Source organism: Polypterus senegalus, chromosome 4 (genome assembly GCF_016835505.1).
Source record: "Polypterus senegalus isolate Bchr_013 chromosome 4, ASM1683550v1, whole genome shotgun sequence".
NCBI classification, from domain to species: domain Eukaryota; kingdom Metazoa; phylum Chordata; class Cladistia; order Polypteriformes; family Polypteridae; genus Polypterus; species Polypterus senegalus.
The window spans coordinates 179,770,607-179,781,416 of record NC_053157.1 but is presented as its reverse complement, the minus strand read 5'-3'; positions in this window follow the sequence as shown (position 1 = coordinate 179,781,416).

The window sequence follows — 10,810 nt, the reverse complement described above, 5'->3', positions numbered from 1 at the left end:
ATGAGTTCCTTTTTGCAGAATACAGCTGTAACCGGCATTTGTAGATGTAACTACTTATTGTGTTATTCAATAGAAGTTGGCCAAAGTACTTTTGAGCCCATGTGGTTACATCACTTATTGATGAATGACTGGTCTTGATGCAATGGCTCCTGAGGGATTGGAGATCACAGGCAAGGCTTGCACCGTTGCCCTTTTCACACTGAAATTTCTCCAGATTTCTTGAATCTTTAAATTATATTATGCACTGTTAAGAATGCAATACCCAAATCCCTTCCAATCTGTCTGCGAAACATTATTTTTAAACTTTTGAAAGATTTTCCATTAATTTGTGGGAAAAATGGCAACCTTTGGCCCATCTTTACTCCTAAAGGATTAAGCCTTTCCTGAATGATGATTCCGCACCAAAGCATGATTACAACCACCTGTTGAACATTATCTGCTTTGTACTTATGTAATTATTTTGTTTTTTAACTCATCCTTGGCCGTAAATTGCCACATTCCAACTTTCTCTGGGATGTATTGTAGGCCCTCAATGGCAAGAATGGATGTATATTTATAAAAAAATGAAGTTGACCAGACAAAATAATGAATATCTTGTCTTTATACTATTTGTGGTGGATTACCAGTTGAAATGAATTTTGAAATCACTGCTTTTTGTTTTTATTTTTTCTCTTTTATCTGAATTTTGGTTGTAGAAACAATGTTACCCAGCCATGTCTATTAGGAACAGAATGGCCAATTCTAATTTTCCTTTGGCTTACAAATTACCAGCTCTATAAAGTACACTTTTGTTGTACCTCTGATTATCCTTTTTTGTCATTTTTTTGTAATTCCACATATCCATCTCAACATTCTAATTCTTTCACATCCAACTTCTTCTCCTGCACTACCCTTATTGCCCATGTCTGAGCTCAATACATCATTGCTGGTATTACTAGTGTCTTAAAAATCTTATTTTCTGTAGGTTATCTCTGCATGTAGTTTTCCATATTGGGCTACCACTGATCCTAAATAATACATAAGGGTAGTCTGTCAGTTCTGTGATCCAAAATCAAAGAGTTAGGTGCAGAACTGACAAGGTAGTCTTCTGTGAGGTTCTGCCTGTGCCACGTGCCAGTCCAGGTAAGCTTGAGGAGATTAGAAGGCTTAACTCGTGGCTCAAATCTTGGTGCAGGGTAGAAGGGTATAGGTTTATGGGGCATTGGGACTCCTTTTGGAACAGATAGGACCTGTTCCGCCGTTACATCTGAACTGGAGAGGCACCAATGTATTGGGGAGGCATATGTGTAGGCTAGTTGAGGATTCTTTAAACTAGGGAATGGGGGAGGGGGGTTGCAGAGAGTTTAGGACAGGCCAGGTTTAGATCTATACATGGAAGAACAAACAATGGTGTAGAAATAAAAATGCATAATAATGTAAATTCTAAGCAAACATTTAAATGTAGAAGGAGTAACACATTAAAAATAGCTTGCCTTAATGCTAGAAGTATCAAAAATAAGGTAAGTGAGTTGGAGTTGTATGTAGCAGAGCATAATTATGATATTATAGAAATAATGGAAACCTGGCTAAATAACCAAGATGGGGATGAGTGTAACATAGAGGGATACACATTTTTAGGAAGGATAGACAGAACAGAAAAGGAGGTGGGGTTGCTGTTTATGCCAAACAGGGTTTAAATGTAAGACCTCTTCAGTTGGATGATGAGCCCCATCTTAGTGAGGACATGTGGCTTCGCCTGGAAAATATTAGGGAAACAGGTCTTATTTTAGGAGTGTGTTATAGACCACCCAATTCAGACAGTAATTTCAACACACATCTTTTTAGTAATATCAAAAAGGCAAGTTTACAGGGAGATATTATAGTCATGGGAGACTTTAATTATCCAAATATTAACTGGGATAATCTTGCAGATGGAGGAGTACAAGAGCAGGAGTTTTTAGAAGTAATCAGTGACTGTTTTTTAACACAGCATGTTAAAGCACCAACATGGGGTGAAGGCTGTCTGGATTTAGTATTTTGTAATAATCAGGATAGAATTGAGGGTGTAGAGGTGATTGAACCACTAGGGTCACGTGACCATAATGTAATACAATTCTGAGTATTTTGTAAGAGTGCAGATGCAAAGACTAAAATTGTTAAGTTAAACTTTGGTAGGGCTAATTTTGAGCTAATGCGACAATGTCTACTGTAAGTAGGATACACTGAGATAAGCTTTTAAATGTGTAGACAGTAGAGGAGCAGTGGAACAGGTTTAAAAATGTTTTACATGTAATGCAGGACAGATACATACCTAAATTTGGAATTAATAGGAAACTAAAAAAAACTCCACGATGGATCAATAAAGATTTAAAAAAGAAGTTGCAAAGGAAAAAACTGCCGTATAAGGCATATAAGACTAATGACTGCAAAGAGAATCGTAGCGCGTATAAGAACATGAGGGCAACCATTAAGAAGGATATCAGAGAGGCTAAAAGACAGTTGGAGAGGAATATAGCAGATAAGGCAAAAGAAGACCCTAAGAGATTCTTTCAGTATTTTAGTAGTAAAAAGAACAGTTAAGGAGGAGGTAAAGTGCATCTGGAATTGTAAAGGGGAATTAAAAGATACAGAAAGTGAAATAGCATATACCCTGAACTTACATTTTTCTGAGGTGTTTACAAGTGAGTAAGTGGATAACCTGCCAGCGGTAAACGCAACTACTAGGGAGGTACTGAGGGATTTGGAAATTGTAGAGGGAGAAGTGCTGCTCAGATTAAATAAGATGAAATCAAACAAAACACCAGGACCAGATAATATTTATCCTTGTGTTCTTAAGGAGGCTAGTGAGTACATTTATAAACCCTTGACACATATTTTTAGGAAGTCACTGCGCACTGGAGAGATTCCAAAGGACTGGAAAATGGCAAATATCATCCCATTATATAAAAGGGGTGACAGGGCAGATCCAAGCAACTATAGGCCAGTAAACTTAACATGCATCACAGGAAAATTAATGGAAGGAATTATTAAGGATAAGATTGAGCAACACATGGCAAGGACAGGAGTTATTCTGAAGTCAGCATGGGTTCAGAAAAGGGAGGTCGTGTTTTACTAACATGCTGGAATTCTATGAGGAGGCAACAAAAGGAGAAGATCAAAGTGGAGCTTATGATATTATTTATCTGGACTTTCAGAAAGCATTTGATAAGATGCCACATGAGAGGTTGGGCATCAAATTAAAAGAAGTGGGAGTTCAGGGTGATGTTTTTAGATGGGTGCAGAATTGGCTCAGACACAGGAAGCAGAGGGTTATGGTGCGAGGAACCTCATCAGAACTGGCCGGTTAAGAGTGGTGTTCCACAGGGGTCAGTGCTAGGACCACTGCTATTTTTAATATATATAAAATGGATGGATAAATGATTTAGATAGGAATATATTGTAAGTAACAAGCTGGTTAAGTTTGGAATCCGTTATATCATTACAGAAGGACTTGGGCAGATTTGTGGCAAATGAAATTTAATGTCAGTAAATGTAACGTATTACACAAAGGAAGTAAAAATGTTAGGTTTGAATACACAATGGGTGGTCAGAAAATCGAGAGTACAACTTATGAGATGGATTTAGGAGTCATAGTGGACTGTACGCTATCAACTTCCCGACAGTGTTCAGAAGCCATTAAGAAGGCTAACAGAATGTTAGGATATATAGCACGATGTGTGGAGTACAAGTCCAAGGAGGCTATGCTCAGCCTTTATAATGCAATGGTGAGGCCTCATCTTGAGTACTGTGTGCAGTTTTCATAGCAGCACTAGAAAAATTCCAGAGAAGAGCGACTAGGCTGATTCCAGGGGTATAGGGGTTGAATTATGAGGAAAGATTAAAAGAGCTGAGCCTTTACAGTTTAAGCAAAAGAAGATTAAGAGGTGACGTGATTGAAGTGTTTAAAATTATGAAGGGAATTAGTACAGTGGATCGAGACTGTTATTTTAAAATGAGTTCATCAAGAACATGGGGACACAGTTGGAAACTTGTTAAGGGTAAATTTCGCACAAACATTAGGAAGTTTTTCTTTACATAAAGAATGATAGACACTTGGAATAAGCTACCAAATAGTGTGGTAGACAGTAAGACGTTAGGGACTTTCAAAACTCGACTTGATGTTTTCTTGGAGGAAATAAGTGGATAGGACTGGCGAGCTTTGTTGGGGTGAATGGCCTGTTCTCGTCTAGAGTGTTCTAAGGTTCTAATGTTCCAAATATTTAAATTCATCCACTCTTTCAATAGCCCTTCCTGCAGGCTAACTTCTAAATGTGGATCATCATTAAACCTCATACATTTTGTCTTCTTGTTTATATTTAGCTCGCTATCTTCCAAAGTCCTTCTCCATTCTTCTACCTTTTTCTTCACTTCCTGTTTTCTAGTTCTACACAACACAAAATCATCAGCAAAAATTTTTTTTATTTTTGCTGTACACCCTCTTTTCCATAATCTATCATCTATGGGGAAGAAGCAAAAGCTTTAGATTCATCAAAAATTTTGATCTCCAGTTTCCGAAGGATCTCGACGCTTTAGGGTCCCCTGACACCAAAAACATTGATACTGTATCTTGATGATGGGTGTGTGTTTGTGTCTGTGAGTCACAGTTTCTTGAGGATGGTCTAGATCTCAAAACAGCTGGATGGAAAAATACCAAACTCAAAACTTCTGCTTGTTAAGAGATGATAATGTGCTGATTAGTTTTTGAGCCAAAACATGCAAGAGAAAGAGGCAGACTAGAGGAAATACTAGAATTCTGCAATTAATTATGAATTCTTTGTGTCAATTGCTATCATAATGATCTATTTCATGATCAGAAAAATCAGCATCAGAGTGGTAAATAATTACTGAAATGTTATAGAATAGTTCGGGTAGTTTAGTTCTTAGAGTGCAAATTAATTTTTTTTTTTAATTTTTAAAAATTTATGGATAGATGGGCATGGATGGTTGGTTAGTGGTTCCTTTCCCTGGAGGGAGGCTTTGATGAGGGAAGGACAGAGGGTGACTGCCTCTGTTTCCCCAGTACACCAGGCGGCAGTATCCCTCTGGTATGGCTCCTGTTTGGACATCCACCCTGTCTTTATGACAGAAGAGAAAGATAAACTTAAGTCTGCTTGCCTTTTCTCCAAAATGTATCTCTCTTACTAACACTTCTCATTCTAAGCACAAGCTTACTTCATCAATTAAAGGGGTAAAGGGACCAGAGTTTTTTCCAGCAGTGCAGCGTGCAAAGTAAGAAACAACACTGGACTGGACTAGGCAGAAGTCAATTACAAGGCCCACTGACACATACATTCACACTCACAATTATACTGTTGTGATCTGGATCATGGTAAAAAGAGGTTGTAGCCTCCAAAAGGTGTCACTAAAGCACAGCAGGTTCTTCACTGGCCTTTCAAAATAGCCTCACCCCAAACCAGCCAGCCTCCAACTACTAGCAGCAGGAGTCAGGTTAAGCAGGCCCAAAAATGGGAAAACTGACTTTTACAGTTCAAAATATATTTTAAAATATTATAATATTTTATAAAATATTTTAAAAAGTGCCGAGGAAAGAGCAGTAAATGTCAGTTCGGAATGTAAAAAACTCGGAGAAAAACTTGGAGACAGACTGGCTGCTTTAGAAGATGGGAATAGAAGGTATAATGTCAGAATTGAAGGCTTGCCGGAGAATCGAGAAAGTTTAAACCCGGTGAAATTCGCAACTGAACTTTTTTCTAAAATCAATCGGGGCGACTTTAAAGCAGAATCTGAGATAGCAGCGGCTTACGCGTCGCTGATCAAACACCGTCAGACCCCGACCAAGATCTTTTATAGTCCGTTTTGAACGATTATCATTTAAGTTAGAGGTGATGGAACTCCTCAGGAAAAAAAAGGAAGATATTATATATGAAGATTGCCAAATTCGCGTCTTTCCCTGACTTCTCTCCAGCAACAGCTATCAAACGCCGCCTTCTATAATATTAAACAGCGCTACGGCAAGCCAATGTCAAATACGGCCTCCTGTATCCGGCAAAACTGAAAGTGGAATGGCAGGGTCATTTCTATGTTTTCGCTAGCAAGGAGGAGGCAGAAAATGAGTTAAGAAAGCTGATCCCGGGACTATTCTGATACATAATTGTGAGTCATGGCGGTAAATGATAAAGCTAGGATTAATAATCTACTGTCTGATCTATTTGTTTTTAAAATACGGGTTTTTATCAGCATATATTCTCATATTCTTATATTATTATTACTTACTTATTACTTATCATTACTTAGTATTACTAGGGCTAAATGTTTGTGTTTTATTGTGCTTAATTACGTTTTCCTCCTCTTTTTTTTTTCTTTTCTAATTATTTCATGTGTACCCTAAATGAGACTGTTCAATATCATACCCTTGGTTTGCTGTTATTGCTATTACTGCATTAAGACTTGTTATGCTTGTTTTGGACACATCTTTAACACCATCACCTGGGTTTATTATCTGGGGATATCATCTTAATGCACTAAAATTGATGAAGATTATATGTATGTATGTATGTATATATATATATATATGTATATGTGTATATGTATATATATATATATATTAAGTGCAAAATTCTTTTCTTTCTTTTTCCTCTTTTAAAGACTATATTGGTAACAGATATCTCTATCTTTTAACCTTAAAGCGCCACTGCATGGGGGCTTGATGTGCTTTGGACGTGCTCTGTCTCTGGGTATGTCAGAGGACTGGGACTGCATGAAGTGGGTTTTAGCCTCACCTGGGGAGGCAAAAAGGGAGGGTGGGGGTTAAGGGGAAGAGAAAGAGAGCAGGCTTGATCTATATCTAATCTATCATCTCAATCTTTATAATTATAACTATCAACGTAATAATAAGCTGCATGGCAACAACTCTTGGGGGAATAGGAAATTAAGACCTAAACTATTTCACTTCCAGTTAAGACTATAATATGACACCAAAAACTCAGAATCAGTGTCTCCATGATGGGACAGTTAACTTCGTAAGCTGGAATGTTAAAGGCCTGAATCACGAATTAAAGAGAAAGAAAGTACTTTCTCACCTAACAGGTCTAAATGCTAAAATAGTATTTTTACAGGAAACCCACTTACTAAGTAAGGATCAGTTCCGGCTGCAAAAAGACTGGACTGGCCAAATGTTCCATTCTAGTTTTACAAAGAAAACTAGAGGGGTGGGAATTCTCATACATAGAACAGTACCATTTGTAGCATCAGATGTAGTATTGGATCCTGAAGGGAGATATGTGATGGTCATGGGAGACTTATCTAACTGTAAAATGATTTTGATAAATGTTTATGCACCTAATGTTGATGATAAGGAATTTATACAAAATTTATTTGCATCCATTCCCAATCTGAACACTCATAAACTTATAATGGCTGGGGACTTTAATTGTGTTCTAAATCCACTTTTAGATAAGACTTCCTCCACAGGGGAACGCAACTAACACCGCAAAGATAATTACAAAGTTTATAACTGATCACAACTTATCAGATCCCTGGAGGTTTTTAAACCCAAATTCAAGAACATATTCTTTCTACTCACCAGTACATCATTGCTACTCAAGGATTGATTACTTCTTTATAGATAATAACTTCTTGCCTAAGATTAAATCTTGTAAATACGATGCTATTGTTATTTCAGACCATGCTCCGATGATCTTGGAGCTGAAATTACTAAGCCCCATACACTCACCCGCAGATGGCGTCTCAATCCGCTTCTATTAGCTGACGAGAATTGTACTGAATTTATATCCAAACAAATTGAATTCTTTCTAGAGACAAATACATCCCCTGAGATCTCTGCAGGAACACTCTGGGAAACTCTTAAGGCCTTCTTAAGAGGACAGATTATCTCATATCTTTCCCACAGAAATAAATCCGAAGCGAAGAAAGTAGCAGAGATAAAAGCGAAATTACTAAAATAGATGAAGAACATGCCAGACTACCAAGCGAGACTCTACATAAGAGGAGGCAGGCTCTACATTCAGAATTAAACCTCTTGACAACTAAAGAAACCGAACAACTAATTTACAAATCCAGACATCATTATTATGAACATGGAGAGAAAGCTAATAAGCTTTTAGCGCAACAAATTCACAAGCAAGAAGTGCAACGCAATCTCGTAATTACTAACACGAATGGAGATAAAATCATCGAACACAAAAATATAATGTGCACTTTTAGAGACTACTATAAATCCCTATATACTACTGAGTTTAAAGAAGACAATATACAATCTAATGCATTTCTGGATAAATTACAGATACCACAAATTGACGCTATTAGTGTGGAGGAGCTCGATAAACCTCTGTCATTATCAGAATTACTGGATGCTATAAAGTCACTCCAAGGTGGAAAAGCAGCAGGCCCTGATGGCTACCCTGCAGAGTTTTACAAGAAATTCTCCGCTCAGCTAGCTCCCTCCTATTAGCAACATTTACAGAAGCCAGAGATAACCAATCTCTTCCACAAACCTTTCGCCAAGCACTAATCACTGTCTTTCCAAAACAAAATAAGGACTTATTACAATGTGCATCATACAGACCAATTTCACTTCTGAATAACGACGTTAAAATACTCTCTAAAATCATAGCTAGAAGGATGGAGAAAGTGCTCCCTCAATAATATCACAAGACCAAACTGGATTTATTAGGGGCCGACACTTATCTTCAAATCTTGACGCCTGTTTAATGTAATATACTCACCAACTAAATCAAACACCCCAGAAATATTATTATCATTGGATGCAGAAAAAGCATTGACATGATTGAATGGAAATACCTTTTACTATTTTGGAGAAGTTTGGGTTTGGCCCGAACATTTGTGCATGGATTAAATTACTGTATACTAACCCAGAAGCTTCAGTTTGCATCAATAACATTTGCTCAGACTACTTTAAACTAGAGCGTGGCACAAGACAAGGATGCCCTTTGTCACCACTGCTGTTTGCAATTGCCATTGAACCACTGGCAATACATTGTCGAAATACTGATCAGATAAAGGGGATTAGCAGAGAAGGACTGGAACAGAAAATCTCATTATATGCAGATGACATGGTACTGTATATATCGGACCCAGAAAATTCTGTGCCTGCAGTCTTAGCAGCACTCACAGAATTTCAAAAGCTCTCTGGTCTCAGAATTAATCTGAATAAAAGTGTACTCTTTCCGTGAATTCGCAAGCATATAATATTAGATTAGACACCCTTCCTTTTATCATTGCAGAACAGTTTAAATACCTCGGGGTAAACATCACAAGTAAACATAAAGCTCTTTATCAAAAAATTTCGTCGTCTGTATGGAAAAAATTAAACAAGACTTGCATAGATGGTCAACCCTTCATCTCACACTAGCTGGAAGAATTAACACTGTTAAGATGAATATTCTTCCTAAGCTCCTTTTTTTATTTCAAAACATACCAATATACATTAATAAATCGTTCTTTAAGCAATTAGATTCAACAATAACCTCATTTATTTGGAATTCTAAACATCCACGCATCAAAAGAGCGACCCTACAAAGACAAAAGGCAGAAGGCGGCATGGCTCTACCTAACTTCCAGTTTTATTACTGGGGGCAAATATACAGTCGATAAGAACCTGGACACAAATAGAAGAACATACACAGGCATGGACCGCAATAGAAGTAAAATCCTGCAGTACTTCTTTGTATTCCTTGCTTTGTGCTCCAATAAACACACGTTATCGGCAATACACTAATAACCCAATTGTGCTCCACTCACTTAGAATCTGGAACCAATGTAGAAAGCATTTTAAGACGGAGAAGCTTCTTTCTGTGGCACCCTCGCAAAAGAACCACCTCTTTCAACCCTCACAAACATATGCAGTTTTAATATCTGGAAAAATTTGGAATTAACTTGCTTAGAGACCTTTATATAGACAACGTCTTTGCATCCTATGAACAATTACGTTCCAAATTTAACATTCCAGCTACAAATTTCTTTCACTATCTTCAAATCAGGAACTTTGTTAAACAGAACCTTCCAGATTTTCCTCATCTTGCACCCTCATCCACGCTGGAAAAATTATTGCTCAATTTCAAGGAGTTAGACTCCATCTCTACAATATATAAAATCCTTTTACAATCCCTTCCTTTCAAAGATCCAAGAGGACACTGGGAAAATGACCTCTCAATTAATATATCAGAAAAGGAGTGGAAAGTAGCAATGCAGAGAATTCACTCAAGCTCCATATGCAAAGCATACAATTATACAACTCAAAATTATATATCGAGCACATCTGTCTCGACTAAAACTCTCCAAAATGTTTCCAGGGCATGATCCAACCTGCTAACGTTGCAACCAAGCCCCAGCCTCACTAGGTCACATGTTCTGGGCCTGCTCCAAATTAACATTATTCTGGACAAAAATTTTTAATTACCTCTCAGACAGTCTTGGACTCACAATCCCTCCTAACCCATTAACAGCTGTGTTTGGGGTTCTTCCAGAGGGTCTTAAAGTGGAGAAAGACAAACAAACTGTGATTGCATTCACTACACTGTTGGCACGCAGACTTATTCTGATAAACTGGAAGAACCCAAACTCTCCTCTTTTAAGTCAGTGGGAAACTGATGTGTTATATTATTTAAAATTGGAAAAAATCAAATACTCAGTTAGAGGATCTGTGCAGACTTTTTCAAAACATGGCAGGATCTAATCAGTAATATTTTGAAATGATTTTATAAAGCACAGAGAATTTGTTGATTTAGGTATTTTTAAAAGCCTTAAATTTTACACCGTTTGGCTTGCTCTCTCTCTCAAGGGTGGGGATCGA